Below are 17,074 nucleotides of genomic sequence, written 5' to 3'. Positions count from 1 at the left end.
CCAGCTGACCAGCGAAGATGTGTCTGTAGATGCCCCAGACAGTGGTGGGACACCTAGCTGACTATCGCCCGCCATAAGGCACAACAACCAGGAATAATGATCTGGGTGCCATTTCATTTCGTAGTAGGACCCTTTTGGTTGTCGTCAGTGGCACCCGGACAACGTAATGGTACATCGACGATGTTCTACACTCAGTTTCGTTGTCCTTCATGCCAATCCGTCGTTGGCTTACACTTAAGCAAGATAATGCCCGCCCGTACACGGCGAGAGCTCCTGCTGCTTGTCTTCGTGCTAGCCGAATCCTACTTTGGCCAGCAAGCTCGTCGGATCTCTCCCCAACTGAGCAGGTTTAGAGCATTACAGGCAGGACCCTCCAACCAGCTCGGGATTTTGACGATCTAAGGCGCCATTTGGGCAGAGTCTGGCACGATATCCGTCACGAGGACGTCCAGCAGCTCTCTCAATCAATGCCAAGCCGAATAACAGCTTGCATAAGGGCCAGAGGTGGACGAACGCGTTATTGACTTGCTCAATTTGTGAAGTTCTTTGTTTTGAATAAATCATCAAATTTTTCTGCAATTATAATCGTTTGTTTGTTTGTAGGTGTACATCATATCTACCGATTTTTGTCCCATTCGAATAATTCTTTCGTAATGCGTCATTTTTGTTTTGTTTTAGAGTGTATTTTTGTGAAGAGAGAAAGCAGAGGAAGAAAAGAATAAAGAAGATGATGAGGAATTTGACGACAGAGTTGAAGCAGTCCCAGTGAGGTAGCAGCTGAAAACACCGAAGCCCGGATAAGTACCCACAGCAAGGAAGTTACATGCTAAGCTTCCACCTCAGATGATGAATGAGACATAGAATCGCTGTTAACACATGGAGGTTGCCTGGGTGCATGGGTTTCACAGTTGCACAATGCACTAAGACAAAATACATCTCTGTTTCATAGAAATAATAACTATTTTTTTGCAAACTGATAAAAAAATAGCTGACTTGTGAAAAATTTTCTTACAGTATTTTCACATATAATAACAATGTACACTATGTGATCAAAAGTATCCGGACAGTTGGCTGAAAATGACATACAAGTTCGTGGCGCCCTCCATTAGTAATACTTGATGAGAACTTCCACTCTCGCTGGCATACGTTCAATCAGGTGCTGGAAGGTTTCTTGGCGAATGGCAGTCCATTCTTCAGAGTGCTGCACTGAGGAGAGTTATCGATGTCGGTCAGTGAGGCCTGGCAAGTAGTCGGCGTTCCAAAACATCCCAAAGGTGTCCTGTAGGATTCAGGTCAGGATTTTGTGCAGGTCACTCCATTACAGGGATGTTATTGTCTTTTAACCACTCCGCCACAGGCCGTGCATTATGAACAGGTGCTCGATCGTGTTTAAAGATGCAAACGCCATCCCCGAATTACCCTTCAACAGTGGGAAGCCAAAAGGTGCTTAAAACATCAATGTAGGCCTGTGCTGTGATAGTGCCACGCAAAGCAACAAGGGGTGCAAGTCCCCTCCATGAAAAACACGACCACACCATAACACCACCCCGCCGAATTTTACTGTTGGCACTACACACGCTGGCAGATGACGTTCGCTGGGCATTCGCCTTACCCACACCCTGCCATCGGATCGTCACATTGTCACTCCACATAACGTTTTTGCACCGTTCAATCGTCCAATGTTTACGCTCCTTACACCAAGCGAGCCGTCGTTTGGCATTTACCGGCGTGATGTGTGGCTTGTGAGTAGCCACTCGACCATGAAATCCAAGTTTTCTTCCTTCCCGCCTAACTGTCATAGTACTTGCAGTGGATCCTGATGCAGTTTGGAATTCCTGTGTGACAGTCTGGATAGATATCTGTCTATTACACATTACGACCCTCTTCAACTGTCGGTGGTCTCTGTCAGTCAGCCGGCCGCGGTGGCCGTGCGGTTCTAGACGCTGCAGTCCGGAACCGCGGGACTGCTACGGTCGCAGGTTCGAATCCTGCCTCGGGCATGGATGTGTGTGATGTCCTTAGGTTAGGTTTAAGTAGTTCTAAGTTCTAGGGGACTGATGACCTAAGATGTTAAGTCCCATAGTGCTCAGAGCCATTTGAACCATTTTTCTGTCAGTCAACAGACGAGGTCTGTCTGTACGCTTTTGTGCTTTACTTGTCCCTTCGCGTTTCCAGTTCACTATTAAATCGGAAACAGGGGACCTTCGGATGTTTAGGAGTGTGGAAATCTCGCGTACGGACGACACAAGTGACACCCAGCCACCTGACCACGTTCGAAGTCCATGAGTTCCGTGGCGTGCCCCATTCTGCTCTCCCACGATGTCTAATGACTACTGAGGTCGCTGTTATGGAGTACCTGGCACTAAGTGGCAACACAATGCACCTAATATGAAAAACGTATGTTTTTGGGGGTGTCCGGTTACTTTTGATCATACAGTTTAGCATTTTGTGGTACTTATGAGGAATTTACTTTTATATTTCCGATGTTAACTTATAAGTAAAATAGAGAGAAGCAAACCTCGAAAACTATTTTTTACTACTATAAAAAGAATACATTTTACGAATCCTAATTCTGGCGAATCTCTTCAAATTTTCGAATTTAGCATTTTAGTATTATTTTGCTCTTGGACAACACATTAACGACTAGTATAATCTTTTTCACTCATAACATATGAGCACAAGAGAAGAGTATACAAAGTTTGTCTTCCCGACGGCCAATACCATTTTGTTTTCTTCCTATTTTTCTCGCAACTAGTTCCCTGTAGGTTGATTATGGAAAGGTCACGCAGGACTTTCAGCGGCATCTGCAATCAGACGTGTGATTTCCCGGAACGTGGCCAGCAGGCTGCCCAGGTTATAGTTTTGTTGCGGACACGCCTGGCCAAACTGGTTGCTGGGGGCGACCGCGTGGCGACGTGCCAGGTTTCCGGGAACCGGCCAAGCACTCCTGCCTCCCTCCCTCCTCTCTCCCCCCCCCCTCCCGCCACACTCATCGGGACGGTGTCTGCGCGCGTGTCGTCGGTCGCTTCAGAGAGGTGCCTCGATGGCCTTGTCCTCCGGCACACCGCCTATAAAAAAGCAACTACTGCCGGGCTGCACTCGCTTTAGCCAGAAGCCGAGAACCTGTTTCTGGAATAGGGTGTGCGCTGTAGAGCACGGACCAGTCTTTTCTCGGAACACCCAGAAGGATGACTTCAAGTCTGTATGTGGCCAGAGTGGACCCGCCTCAGTGTACGTGTTTCGGAGCACGTCGGCAGCATTGCTTCTTTGCATCTACATCTATATTCAGCAAGCCACCTTACGATTTGTGGTGGAGGACGCTTCGCGTGTCACGATCACTTCCCCCTTTATCTTCTCCAGTCGCGGGAAGAACGATTGCTTCTAAGCCTCCGTGTGAACTCGAATATCTCTAATTTTACCTTGACAAACTTTTCGCGAGGTGTACGCACAATGAAGCAATATGTAGGTTCTCCGAACTTTAACGATATACCACAACGCGTTGCAGATCGCCTCTCTTGCAGCGTATGCCATATGTGGCCGAGTATCTCCGTGATCATTTCGCGCTTACTAAATGAACCTATAACGAGACTCGCTGCTCTTCTTCGGAGCTTCTGTACTTCCTCTATCAATCATATCTGGTACGAATCTGAGACCGATAACAATTTTCAAGGATTGGTCGAACTAGGATTCCGTAAGACTCCTAACTAATGTACGAGCATAGGGGATTGGTTCCCTAATATGTGAGTGGCTCGAAGACTTCTTAAGTAATAGAACCCAATACGTTGTCCTCGATGGTGAGTGTTCAGCGGAGGTGAAGGTATCATCTGGAGTGCCCCATGGAAGTGTGGTAGGTCCGCTGTTGTTTTCTATCTACATAAATGATCTTTTGGATAGGGTGGATAGCAATGTGCGGCTGTTTGCTGATGATGCTGTGGTGTACGGGAATGTGTCGTCGTTGAGTGACTGTAGGAGGATACAAGATGACTTGGACAGGATTTGTGATTGGTGTAAAGAATGGCAGCTAACTCTAAATATAGATAAATGTAAATTAATGCAGATGAATAGGAAAAAGAATCCCGTAATGTTTGAATACTCCATTAGGAGTGTAGCGCTTGACACAGTCACGTTGATTAAATATTTGGGCGTAACATTGCACAGAGATATGAAGTGGGACAAGTATGTAATGGCAGTTGTGGGGAAGGCGGATAGTCGTCTTCGGTTCATTGGTAGAATTTTGGGAAGATGTGGTTCATCTGTAAAGGAGACCGCTTATAAAACACTAATACGACCTATTCTTGAGTACTGCTCGACTGTTTGGGATCCATATGAGGTCGGATTGAGAGAGGACATGGAAGCAATTCAGGGGCGGGCTGCTAGATTTGTTACTGGTAGGTTTGATCATCACGCGAGTGTTACGGAAATGCTTCAGGAACTCGGCTGGGAGTCTCTCGAGGAAAGGAGGCGTTCTTTTCGTGAATCGCTACTGAGGAAATTTAGAGAACCTTCAGCATTTGAGGCTGACTGCAGTACAGTTTTACTGCCGCCAACTTATATTTCGCGGAAGGACCACAAAGATAAGGTAAGAGAGATTAGGGCTCGTACAGAGGCATATAGGCAGTCATTTTTCCCTCGTTCTGTTTGGGAGTGGAACAGGAAGATGCTAGTTGTGGTACGAGGTACCCTCCGCCACGCACCGTATGGTGGATTGCGGAGTATGTATGTAGATGTAGATGTAAGATACCTCTTTTGTAAGTAGATTACATTTACTGACGACTTTTCTAATGAATCTGTCTGGCGACCAACTAATGCGTGATTAGTTTTATGTTGTCATTTCACTTTAAATCGCTCCGTACTCGTGCTGCTAGATATTTTCTAGATATGACTGCTTCCAGTGATTGTTCTGCAATCGTCTAATGATACGATAATGGGTCTTTCTGTGTATCTTTTCGCCATGTGGTAAATTTGTTTATGAGGAGGATTAGCTGCCAGTCCCTGAAACAAACGTCGATACTCTGCAGGTCTTCTTGTTTGTCGCTAGAATTTTCTAGCGGTTCGACTTTTCTGTATACAACAACATCATCCGCAAAATGAGTCATGGAACTTCCGGCTTCATCCAAAAAATGGTCCAAATGGCTCTAAGCACTATGGGACAACATCTGAGGTCATCAGTCCCCTAGACTTAGAAATACTTTAACCTAACTAAGGACATCACACATCCATGCCCGAGGCAGGATTCGAATGCGCGACCGTAGCAGCAGCGCGGTTCCGGACTGAAGCACCTAGAACCGCTCGGCCACAGGTCCTTATATAGAGGGTAGGTATAATTAAACATTTAAAACGCTGTAGAAATAACACCACTGATCAGATTAAACATTCAAAACGCTGTAGAAATAACGCCACTGATCTGAATGACGACAAATTGGAGGGAATTTAACGGAGAAGGAGGGCTGTGTGTGTCAGAATAAGTAAATGGAAACATCTGTCATGCACACGAACCATTGAAGTTGGTGAAGAGGTGAACACTAACAGTGATTGAGACCACTCATGTCTCAGTCTTGTTTGTACGTTCATAGTGAGCAGAGTGTAGTCTCTTGGTGAAGTTGACGGCATAATGCCACTAAACGCCATTTGGACGCTGTTTTTCAGGATAGAACACTTGGAAGTAGGCCAAGCCACAGATCAAAGTCACAGTACCATTGGGTGTGCTACAAAGTGTCATTTCGAGACGTTATCAATGGTTACCTCAAGATACGTTGTATGTAGAGCGCAGTGTAACAATTTTTATTTTTCATTTATAGTGCTTAATTATATGGAGACTAAAAGAGGTAAAATTACAAGCCTTGTAGAAAGTGACTTGCGATATCGGCCATTATCTTTTCTGTGATAATATTGGTTGTTACTGGTACACTCCACTTATACTTACTGAATAACAATAGAACACATAAGAATGGAAACTTATTGTTACTATTCATTTAGTTCACCAATTATATTGCTCACTGTTTAACAAAGATCGCAAATAAAATAAAAAAAATATTATCCTTATCCACACATCCAACATATTTCCAGCCCCGCCTACAGCTGGTGCACTGCACACAGTCTTCTTCAAATGACTCCAGACAAATAAGACACTTTTCAGTCTCTTCTGTTGATCCTGTATTGGTAACAAATTCCAGTTTTGTTCGCCGCTTTGTCGGATTTCCATTGCCACCCTTTGCGTATCTATTGTGGAACACCCGACTTAAAATCTGTATTTTTAGTCCTCTTTCAAATTTTATTTATCTATTTTTTTTTTAAATTTTGAATCTCTTATCATCTGTGGCGATCTTTCTAATCGATGAAAAAGCCACAACTGCCACTCTCACGGTCGTTTTGTTGGACTGAATCTTGCACAGAGCTATTTTAATGCTCTCTTCATTCCATTTTCCTCCTACTTATTTCTCATTTTCCGTCATTTCACTCTGAAAAGGAATAAGAAGAAGGAAATATAATTTAAAAATGAAAGACAGTTGGGTGGCCTGTACTGTACGACAGCAACGCAGTAGGGTCTAGTCATATTGAACATTCTTTTACAGAAATTGTCATGAAACATTTGTTAGATGTCATTCCTTAGATAACACAGATAACCGAAATATAACGATGAAATTAATCACTTGCCTTGTAAATGGAAATGCCGTGTGGCTAGGGTCTCCCGTCAGGTAGGCCTTTCGCCTGGTGCAACTCTTTCGAGTTGACGCCATTTCGGCGACTTGGGTGTCGATGGGGATGAAATGATGATGATAAGAACAATACAACACGCAGTCCCTGAGCGGAGAAAATCTCCTACCCAGCCGGAAACCGAACCCGGGCCGTTGGGTATGACATTCCGTCGCCCTGACTACTCAGGTACTAGGGGCGGACAATCACTTGTCTTAAAAATCGGCAACAAAGGCCTCAAAATATACCCTGTGCGTCAAGAGCTAGAGCAACACTATTAAGCACTCAGAGCAGACAAAGCGCTGAAGAGAGGAAGAAGTTACCTGACTCCTATGCATAAGGACAGACAAGGTTGGAAGTGCTTTCTGTACACTTCTGCCATTTGGAGCCGGAAAGAGAAATTACAGAGAGGCCAATACTATAAGCCAGTTGATATTGCACTGCTCTCCTCTACACCTGCAAGACAATGGCTGCAGAGCTCGCAGCTGCCTGAGAAGTTGCCGTTTCCTGACACATTGTGTGTTGGAGGATCACAACAGCAGGGCCGTTTGCCAGACGTCCGGCCACAGGCATCCCGTTCACTTCAGCACAGCCACGGACGCATGTATTGTGGAATCGGCTAGATTAAAATTGGACAGTGAATGAACGGAAGAATGCGCTTTTGACGGATGAATACCGCTTCACATTGCAAAATGATTCTCGTAGCGCGTTGCTCCGGAGAGAACCTCGTAGCCGACACAACACTAGGAATATCGTGGAAGGAAACTGGTTTGGTAGTTAATGGCGTGATGGTGTGGGGAGGCACCGTGTTAAATGGCCGCAAGGAACTGCACATCTTCGTTGATGGTCGGATGAATACTTTAAACGCTCACAGGCACAGAGATGAGGTTCTGCTACCGCATATTCGTACTTTCAGAGGTGCAGTTGGGCCACACTTCATCTTTATGTGCGATAACGCCCGTACACACCGAGTAACTATGGTAGATGAAATTCTTGAGGGTGAAGATATTCGTTGCAGCAACTGGCCAGCGAGGTGCTCGGATCTGAAACCTACAGAAGATACCTGGGTTGCAGGAAAGAAGAGAACGCCTCCAGTTAGCCTCCACCTACGACATTTCCAGGATTCTGTATCGCATTTGCTGAGGAATGCGATCGACTGCCAAGAGAGCTTTTGAACTACCTAGCAGCGAGCATCCTTCGTCACTGTGTAGCTCGTGTGGCAGTTAGGAGTAAACCATATCCCCTGTTAGAAGCTTATTTTATGGTGAAAGTGATTTCCCAGTTGTATTATTTTCGTACAAATGTGTAGCTTAGCTATTATAACTTTTCTAACATTTCTTTCGGGCAGTGTTGTATGCCAAGTGCCTATTGATTAAGCTGTAACTTGTTCAGTAATTCCTTCGACATCCTGATAAAGCACCATGTCTTCTTTTCGTGATTATGCTTAACTTTTGGAAACTAGTGTATATGATTGCTGTAGCCGTCTGTTCAGCAAAAAACGAACGGGCAGTAAACATGGAACAGCGGACAGTACCTGAAGCTCTGGAGTGCCTCCCTTACGCTCAACTCTGCTGTGTTCCCCGTACTCTTGAAAGTACCTTCCAGTGCTTTCAGCCGTAGGAAGTGCAGTGCCCTATTATCGACCAATACCATGCCGCTCAGTTGCAACTGATTTGCACCTGTTGAAAAGAAGAAAGCAATACGCCTATTTTTTACTTCGTTGTCGATATCTCGACTCGACGCACAGTGGGTAACGAACTAAGGAGAGATCGAGAGAGCTACTTGTATAATGGAGACCCCTACCTAATTACACGAACAGGAAACTTACAACTGTAGACAAGGTAAACCTTTAGTTTCGGTGAGTAATTAACTTACCCCAAGTGTCTAGCTTCATTCATGTAGAATATACAGTCTTGTGAAGTTAGTTGAATCTTTTTCAAACGCCCTGTATGTGATCGTCGCCTCAAATGGAACCAGTTTGAATGTAAGCACGTCTATATTCGTTTCTGCATTGATTGAAATATGAGGGGCTAGCAAAAAGGTTCCATTCGAAGGCAATGCAGTTCAGAATTGTTACGCCAGTCAGACAAAATAGCTGTGAGTACTGAGGCAATCATCCTACTGGCGCACCAGGTTGAATATAGCCGTTTGGTAAAACACCTTGTCCGTAAGTGCTTGCTCCACATCCTCGTCTGACAGGAATCACTGACCCTTCACCGCCTTCTTTAAGGGATCGAAGGCGTGGTAATCGCATGGGAGAAATCAGGACTATATGGTGGGTGCTAGAGAGCCTTCCACTTGAGTTGGCATTAACTTCGGCGGCACGACATTTGCGATTTGGGGATGTGCGTTATCATGAAGCAGCAGCACCCGTTGTCGCAGCTTTCTCGCTTTAATTTCACGCTATAATTCGTTGCGCAGTATCGTTTCCTAACGATAGGGGCACCAGGTTTCTTGAAATCAATAATTAATGGACCTCGGTAAATATAGAAATGGGTGAGCCTTCACCGATCCAGCAAGTGACTGGCTCTTGAACTTCTTCGGACGAGGGGGCGATGGATGATACCACTGCGTCGTCGACGTTTTCGAATCCGGTTCCCAGTGGTGGCACCAGCTTTGGTCGCCTACAAAAATGTGCTCGAAAAAAGTGTTACCTTCTAAGTTGAAACACAGCAGGTGCTTCAGGCAAACAGCCATTCGATTTTCAGTTTTTTCGGCATTCAATACCCGGGTTATCCACTGGTTGCAAAACTTTTGTTAACCTAACTCCTGCCGGATACTGTAGTGCACGCTACAGAAAATGACGGCGGGATTCTTTGCTAGAGCACGAATGGCTATGCGCCGGTCCTCCCTAATTACTGATTAACCGCCTGCTTGTTGTTACACGTAGCGGATGGATCTGGCCTCCCAGATCGCCCAGCGTCTTATTCGAACCGCGACCAGCACGGCACTTGCACACCATTCCACAACGGAGGTTTTCTACAGAGATGCTGCCCCATACACATTCTTCATTCTCTGATGAATGTCTACCAGTGTTTGTCCTTCGAAAGCCAACAAAAGAATAATAGCACGTTGGTCCTGTTTCGACCTCGCCTTAGTTCACGTTTCCGCATTTACCGCACACACGTAGGAAAGACACGAATGCCGCACTAGTCCCTTGCTTACATTTCTGTGCTTATATACCCTCACCAGAGATACACTTGTTGCATATATGCTGCAGCAATGCCCTCAAACGGAAACGTTTTGATCGCCCCTTATATTTCTGCACTCCGCTGTCCTTGAGGCTGGACAAGACCTCCGACCTTCTGCCCTTCAATTGAAGCAAAAGAACACCTGCTGCTCTTCCTCTGCCATTATGTAGTCCTCATACGTTTCTGACGTGTACATGAACAGACAGATAGACAGTCGGATAACAAATGACAAAAAAAAATTTCTTTCGTGTGATATAATTAAAAATTAACAATTTTTGGAATTTATTTCTAGACTGGTACAGTAAAAGCCTGCTGCTTGCCAAATTTCATGATTCTACGCCAATAGGAAGTACCCTATAAGTTCTGGTGACTGAGTTTGTATCAAAATATGTGACATCAATGGACGTATCTTTTGACTGCATTGACCTCGAGGGTTACAGTTTTCTCACCGTCACCATTCGATATGTAACATACATTTCAGTTTGATTCGTCTACCCGTTCCTGAGAAAAAGGGGCCTTAACATACGAACAGACAGACAGACAGTCGGGAAATAAACGGCAAAAAGAAAAGAATGCGTGTGATAAGATTACAGATTAGATTTTCTCAGGTTTTTCCTTTACTTATACCGTGGTATATTGCTTCTTGTCAAATTATATGCTTCTGGGTCAACGAAAGTACCTTATAGTTTTTGATGAGCGAGTTTGTGAGAAGCAAAGTATGTGACCTAAATGGCGTGTACTTCGATTTCACTGACGTAAAAGCTTAAATTATTCACATCACCAAGAAGCCATAAACTCTAGTAAGTGACAAAAGTTTCAGTTTCGTACGTGGACCCGTTCCTGAGAAAAGGAGGACAGACAGACAGATAACAAAGTGATCCTATAAGGATTTAGTTTTTACTGATTAATGTCTGGAACTCTAAAAACCATGTCTCCGATAGCGCATTCATATGGCATACGTAATTACGTTCTCAACAATAATAATCGTAGATCTATTTATTACTTAATTAAAAATCGATAAGATAAATTGGTCATTTATATATTAAAATCAATTTTCCCAGTCAAGGAGACCACCGACGGCTTGCATAATTAGGGGCGGGTCAGTTTCCATGTTCACTGGTCATCTAATTTGCAAAAGCCACGAGGGCGGAAATCAATAGACGTTTGGGGCCGTTACGTTCAAATATTGGTTGTAGGCACACCGGTGCCTAGGAACTTTATTTTCTGCCACGTCCAGTGACCTGGCCCCATGATAGGTTACCCATCTTCAATGCCAGGAATGTGACTTTAAATCTACTTGACGGAAACGAATAAATCCAACAATAGCACCTCAGGATAATCCTAAAGATAACCAAAAGTAATTAATCTTTAAACGCAAATAAGAAATAACCTTTATCTTATGGAAAATACAAACACCCGCAAGAATAATTCTACCAGAAATAGGGGCCTCTACGTGAGCCTTAGGAAGTCATAGATGAACCAAAAATATAGGCATCTTAACCAAAAAGCCCAAAATTCTACAAACATAAAACACAAAATGATATGGACCAAAATCAAACAACAAAGGAAAATATAAAGTATTAGCAAAATCATAAACCTTAAATAAAAACAACAATAAAGGCAATCTAGCAACTAAAGTATAAAAAATCAAATGAACCCCAGCCTGTAAATGCTCAGGTTGATAACCCCAACCCAAAGTTAAAAGTAAATTAGTCTAAAATAATATAAAAAGAAAGAAGACTCAATCTGACAAATGAATAATAAAGTATAATTATCAAAATTAAAACCATAAAAATGAAAAATTAGAATGATAAGAAGGTAAATAATCTGAACCTCTAGCAGTAATTATTAATGAACAAATCCAAAAACTCAATAAAATTAAACGAAAAGAAAAATAATCAATCCCACAATAAATTAATTCTATTCAAATCAGCATATGAATAAAACAAAACATAAAAATAAAACTTGACAGAAACATCAAAGAATGAACCAACCATCAACAATTATTTAACAAACAAAGAGGGATAAAAAAACAGTCATGAATAAATACTTTAACATAAAGAAAAACCAAAAGAATTAAAAAACCATTACAATGAGACCTAATCATTGAAACTAAAATAGAAACCACCCTCACAAACAGAAAAGACTAAAAAATAACAGTGAAAAAAATTATCATAATCAAATTCAATAAGAAAATTAATTGGAACACGTGAGGCAATACTGACCCTACAACTTATCTTAGAAGCTAGATTAAGGAAAGGCAAACCTACGTTTCTAGCATTTGTAGACATAAAGAAAGCTTTTGACAACGTTGACTGGCATACTCGCTTTCAAATTCTGAAGGTGGCAGGGATAAAATACAGGGAGCGAAAGGCTAGTTACAATTTGTACAGAAAGCAGATGACAGTTATAAGAGTCGAGGAACACGAAAGGGAAGCAGTGGTTGGGAAGGGAGTGAGACAGGGTTGCAGCCTATCCCCGATGTTATTCAATCTGTATATTGAGCAAGCAATAAAGGAAACAAAAGAAAAGTTCGGAGTAGGTACTAAAATCCATGGAGAAGAAATAAAAACTTTGAGGTTCGCCGATGACATTGTAATTCTGCCAGAGACAGCAAAGGACTTGGAAGAGCAACTGAACGGAATGGACAGTGTCTTGAAAGGAGAGTACAAGATGAACATAAAAAAAACGCGGATAATGGAATGTAGTCGAATTAAGTCGGGTGATGCTGAGGGAATTAGATTAGGAAATGAGGCACTTAAAATAGTAAAGGAGTTTCGATATTTGGGGAGCAAAATAACTGATGATGGTCGAAGTAGAGAGGATATAAAATGTAGACTGGCAATGGGAAGGAAAGCGTTTCTGAAGAAGAGAAATTTGTTAACGTCGAGTATAGATTTAAGTGTCAGGAAGTCGTTTCTGAAAGTATTTGTACGGAGTGTAGCCATGTATGGAAGTGAAACGTGGACGATAAATAGTTTAGACAAGAAGAGAATAGAAGCTTTCGAAATATGGTGCTACAGAAGAATGCTGAAGATTAGATGGGTAGATCACATAACTAATGATGAGGTATTGAATAGAATTGGAGAGAAGAGAAATTTATGGCACAACTTGACTAGAAGAAGGGATCGGTTGGTAGGACATGTTCTGAGGCATCAAGGGATCACCAATTTAGTATTGGAGGGCAGCGTGGAAGGTAAAAATCGTAGAGGGAGACCAAGAGATGAATACACTAAGCAGATTCAGAGGGATGTTGGTTGCAGTAGTTACCGGGAGATGAAGAAGCTTGCACAGGATAGAGTAGCATGGAGAGCTGCATCAAACCAGTCTTAGGAATGGAGACCACAACAACAACAACAACAAGAAAATTAATAATCAACATAAATAACGAAAGAACAATATATTCTAATCTCAACAAAAATATCAATAAATGTTTACGTTCAGAAGAAAAAACATAAACACCAGCAAAATAAATCAATAAAGAAAGGAATATAATTAGTTTTACTATTTTAAAAAAACACCGGACTTGTAAACCGGAAATAAGTTTAGCCCTCACTTTTAAAACTTCAAGGGTGGAAAAGTTTTCCATCGTCACTGGAAGCAGCAAGAACCATCACAACAGTACAATTGGCTATAGGAACCCTTTTCACTATGGTGCTACGCTCGAATTAAAAAAACTACGGTGTGACGTGCTCCGAGTCCCACTCGGTTGCAGCTCCTAGTCAATACCACATCGTTACTGGCAGTAGTGCGGGAACTGACGTCATCTTATTATACACGTGTTGCCTCCCACCACCCTGGAAGAAGCCATGCGCCGAGTCAGTCCGTTTCAGCCTGTTCGCTGGGCAATAGAATGTTAATGGATACTTGGATCGTTTTTATTACGCAATTATTACACCGCTTGCACAGTTTGCAACTGGCACCACGATTTCATCAATGCTGACACAGTAAGCTTTTTCCTGACGTCCCCGATTTTCAGTTCGTGTTCCTATTTTCTCGTGCAGACCACCTTGTTTCATTATATTCTTCTCTGAGAGTTCATCTCAGTTCTCCACATACCACTGTCTAGGGAATGAACGTATTATCACTTGTTTACACAGTTTTTCCGTGCATTTTACATGTCGTACGGCAAGTCGGCTGCGTAAAGAGTAATCCAGAATAGTGGGTCGACTACATCCAATTAGGCAAAAAGACCACCTTGCGTTTAAACAAACTGCACTGGCAGTCGTTACAAGAGAGGCGTTGTGCATCACAGAGAGACTTACTATCGAAATTTCGGAACAGCACTTTTCAGGAGGAGTCGGACGACATATTACTTCCCCCCACATACATCTCGCCTATGGACCACAAGGAGAAAATTCGAGAAACTAGAGCCTACACAGAGGCTTGCCGACAATCATTCTTCCCACGCACTATTCGCGAGTGGAACAGCTTTGGAGCGATCAGATAGTGGTACCGTGAGTACCCTCTGCCACACACTATTATGTTGCTTGCGGAGTATGATGTCGCTGTAGATAAATAACATAAAAAATGAATGATTCAGAGGGGAAAACTACCGATCCGCACAGGCTGAAAATTTCAAAACAATCTCTTTGGGTTTTCTGCCAGATTTCGAGACAGAATTTCGTTGTGGAAATTATTGAAAGCGTCTCGCATGGAAGTACGCGCTATACTTCTAACTTCTGTAAAACTTTGCCAATCTTGAGGATTTTATGTTCTTTTAAATTTGGCATGCTTTTTTCGTTGCTTCTGCAACAACGATCTGACCCGTTTTGTGTACCATGGGGAATAATTACCATCAGTTATTAATTTTTGTGGTAAATATCTCTCAATTGCTGTTGATACTATCTCTTTGAAAACAGTCTACAACTTTTCTACACTTACATGATTAGATCGGAAGGAGTGAAGACTGTCTCTTAAAAAGGCGTTAAGAGCATTTTTACCAGCCTTTTTAAATATAATTTGTGTTTCTTTCTGATGGTTGTAGGTGTTACGGTATTCAGCCTAGCAGCAACTGCTTTGTGGGCGCTAATCCCCATATTTGTCACAACACCCACTATTTGTCCAGGATTATTTGTTGCTAAAAGGTCAAGTATGCTTTCGCAACCATTTACGCTTCGAGTGGGCTCATGAACTAATTGTTCAAAATAATTTTCTGAGAAAGCATTCAGTACAATTTCGGATGATGTTTTATGCCTGCCGCCGGCTTTAAACATAATTTTTCGAGCATATCGAGGGTTGATTGAAGTCACCGCCGACTATAATTGTATGAGTGGGATACTTATTTGAAATGAGACTCAAGTTTTCTCTGAACTGTTCAGCAACTATGTCTTCTGAGTCGGGGGGGTCGGTAAAACGATCCAATTAATAGTTTAGTCCGATTGTCAGGTATAACCTCTACCCATACTATTTTACGTGAACTATCTACTTCCATTTAGCTTCAAGGCAAACTTCCTCTGGCAGCAATAAATACTCCACCACCAACTGTATTTAATCTATTCATTCTGAACACTGTTAGATCGTTTGAAAAAATTTCGGTTGAACTTATTTCCGGCTTTAGCCAGCCCTCTGTACCTACAACTATTTGAGCTTCAATGCTTTGTATTAGGGCTTGGAGCTCTGGTTCTTTTATAACACAACGACGTAAATTTACAACTACAATACCAATCGTTTCTACAACTACCTTACAGTGTTTTACCTGCCCACTTTCTGACAGAAGCCTCTTCTGTGGTTCCCTCCCTGAGACCCTCTAACCTAAAAAACCGCCTAGTCCCTTCCACACAGCCCGCGCTACCCGGGTAGCCGCTTCCTGTGTGTGGTGGACTCCTGACCTATCAAGCGGAACCCGGAAACGCACCACCCGATGGCGCAAGTCAAGGAATCTGCAGCCTTCACGGTCAAAGAATCGCCTGAGCCTCTGATTCAGACCCTCCACTCGGCTCTGCACCAAAGGACCACAGTCGGTTCTATCGACGATGCTGCAGATGGTGAGCTCCGCCTTAATCTCCGAAGCAAGACTGGCATTCTTTACCATTTCCGCTAGCCGCCCGAAACCAGGCAGAATTTGCTTCGACCCAAATCGACACACGTCATTCGTACCGACATGAGCCACTACTTGCAGTTGGCTGCATCCTGTACTCTTCATGGCATCCGGAAGCACCCTTTCCACATCCGGAATGACTCCCCCTGGAATGCACACGGAGTGCACACTAGCTTCCTTCCCCTCCTTGGCAGCCATGTTCCTAAGGGTCCCCATTACGCGCCTAACGTTGGAGCTCCCAACTACTAGCAAACCCACCCTCTGTGAATGCCCAGACCTTGCGGGCCGAGAAGCTTCATCTGGAACAGGGTGGACGACTGCATCCGGCTCAGAGACATCATCAGCCACAGATAACGCCCGAAACCTGTTCGTCAAACGAACCGGGGAGTCACTACAATCGACCCCTCAGATAGTTTCTCGCTGCCTGCCCGACTTTGGAATGATCTCACACTCGACCACGGGTGAGGGGTCAACCTCAGTGCAGGCAGTACCCGGGGAGGTCACAGCAGTGGACCGATCGGAGGACACGTGGGACGTGCTCGACGTCCGTCGCATCCCCGCGTCCGATCCCCCACAGTGACGCCCCTTGGCAGCAGCCTCAAGCTGTGTGACGGAAGCCAGCGCAGCCTGAAGCGGTGAGCGAAGGGTCGCCAGCTCAGCTCGCATCTGTACACAACAATCACAGTTCCTATCCATTACTGCACTCCTCCTGTTTGAAGCTCCTGTTAGCGGAATCCATGTTGATTTTTTATAGAGGAGATGCTCATTTTCCAAAAACTTCATAATTCTTGAGCATAAAACATGTTCCATAATTCTACAACAGATTGACGTTATCAGTATAGGTCTTTGATTGTGTGGCTCTGTCTTACGGCCTTTCTTGAAAACGGGGATGACCCGCGCTTTTTTTCCAGTCGTTAGGTACCTTCCGTTGCTCAAGCGATCTACGATAAATTACTGCTAGAAAGGAAGCAAGTTCTTTCGGATAATCTTTATAGAATCTTATAGGTACCTCATCTGGTCCTGAAGCCTTTCCAATACTAAGAGATTGTAGCTGCTTTTCAGTACCGTGATCGGTTATCTCAATATCTGCCATTTCGATGTTTCGGCAATTAGAACATAGGTGGATGGAAAACAGGCCTCACGTCTCGAC

The sequence above is a fragment of the Schistocerca piceifrons genome, chromosome 8 (assembly GCF_021461385.2).
Source record: "Schistocerca piceifrons isolate TAMUIC-IGC-003096 chromosome 8, iqSchPice1.1, whole genome shotgun sequence".
In the NCBI taxonomy this organism is placed as follows: Eukaryota; Metazoa; Arthropoda; class Insecta; order Orthoptera; family Acrididae; genus Schistocerca; species Schistocerca piceifrons.
This window is presented reverse-complemented; position numbering follows the sequence as displayed.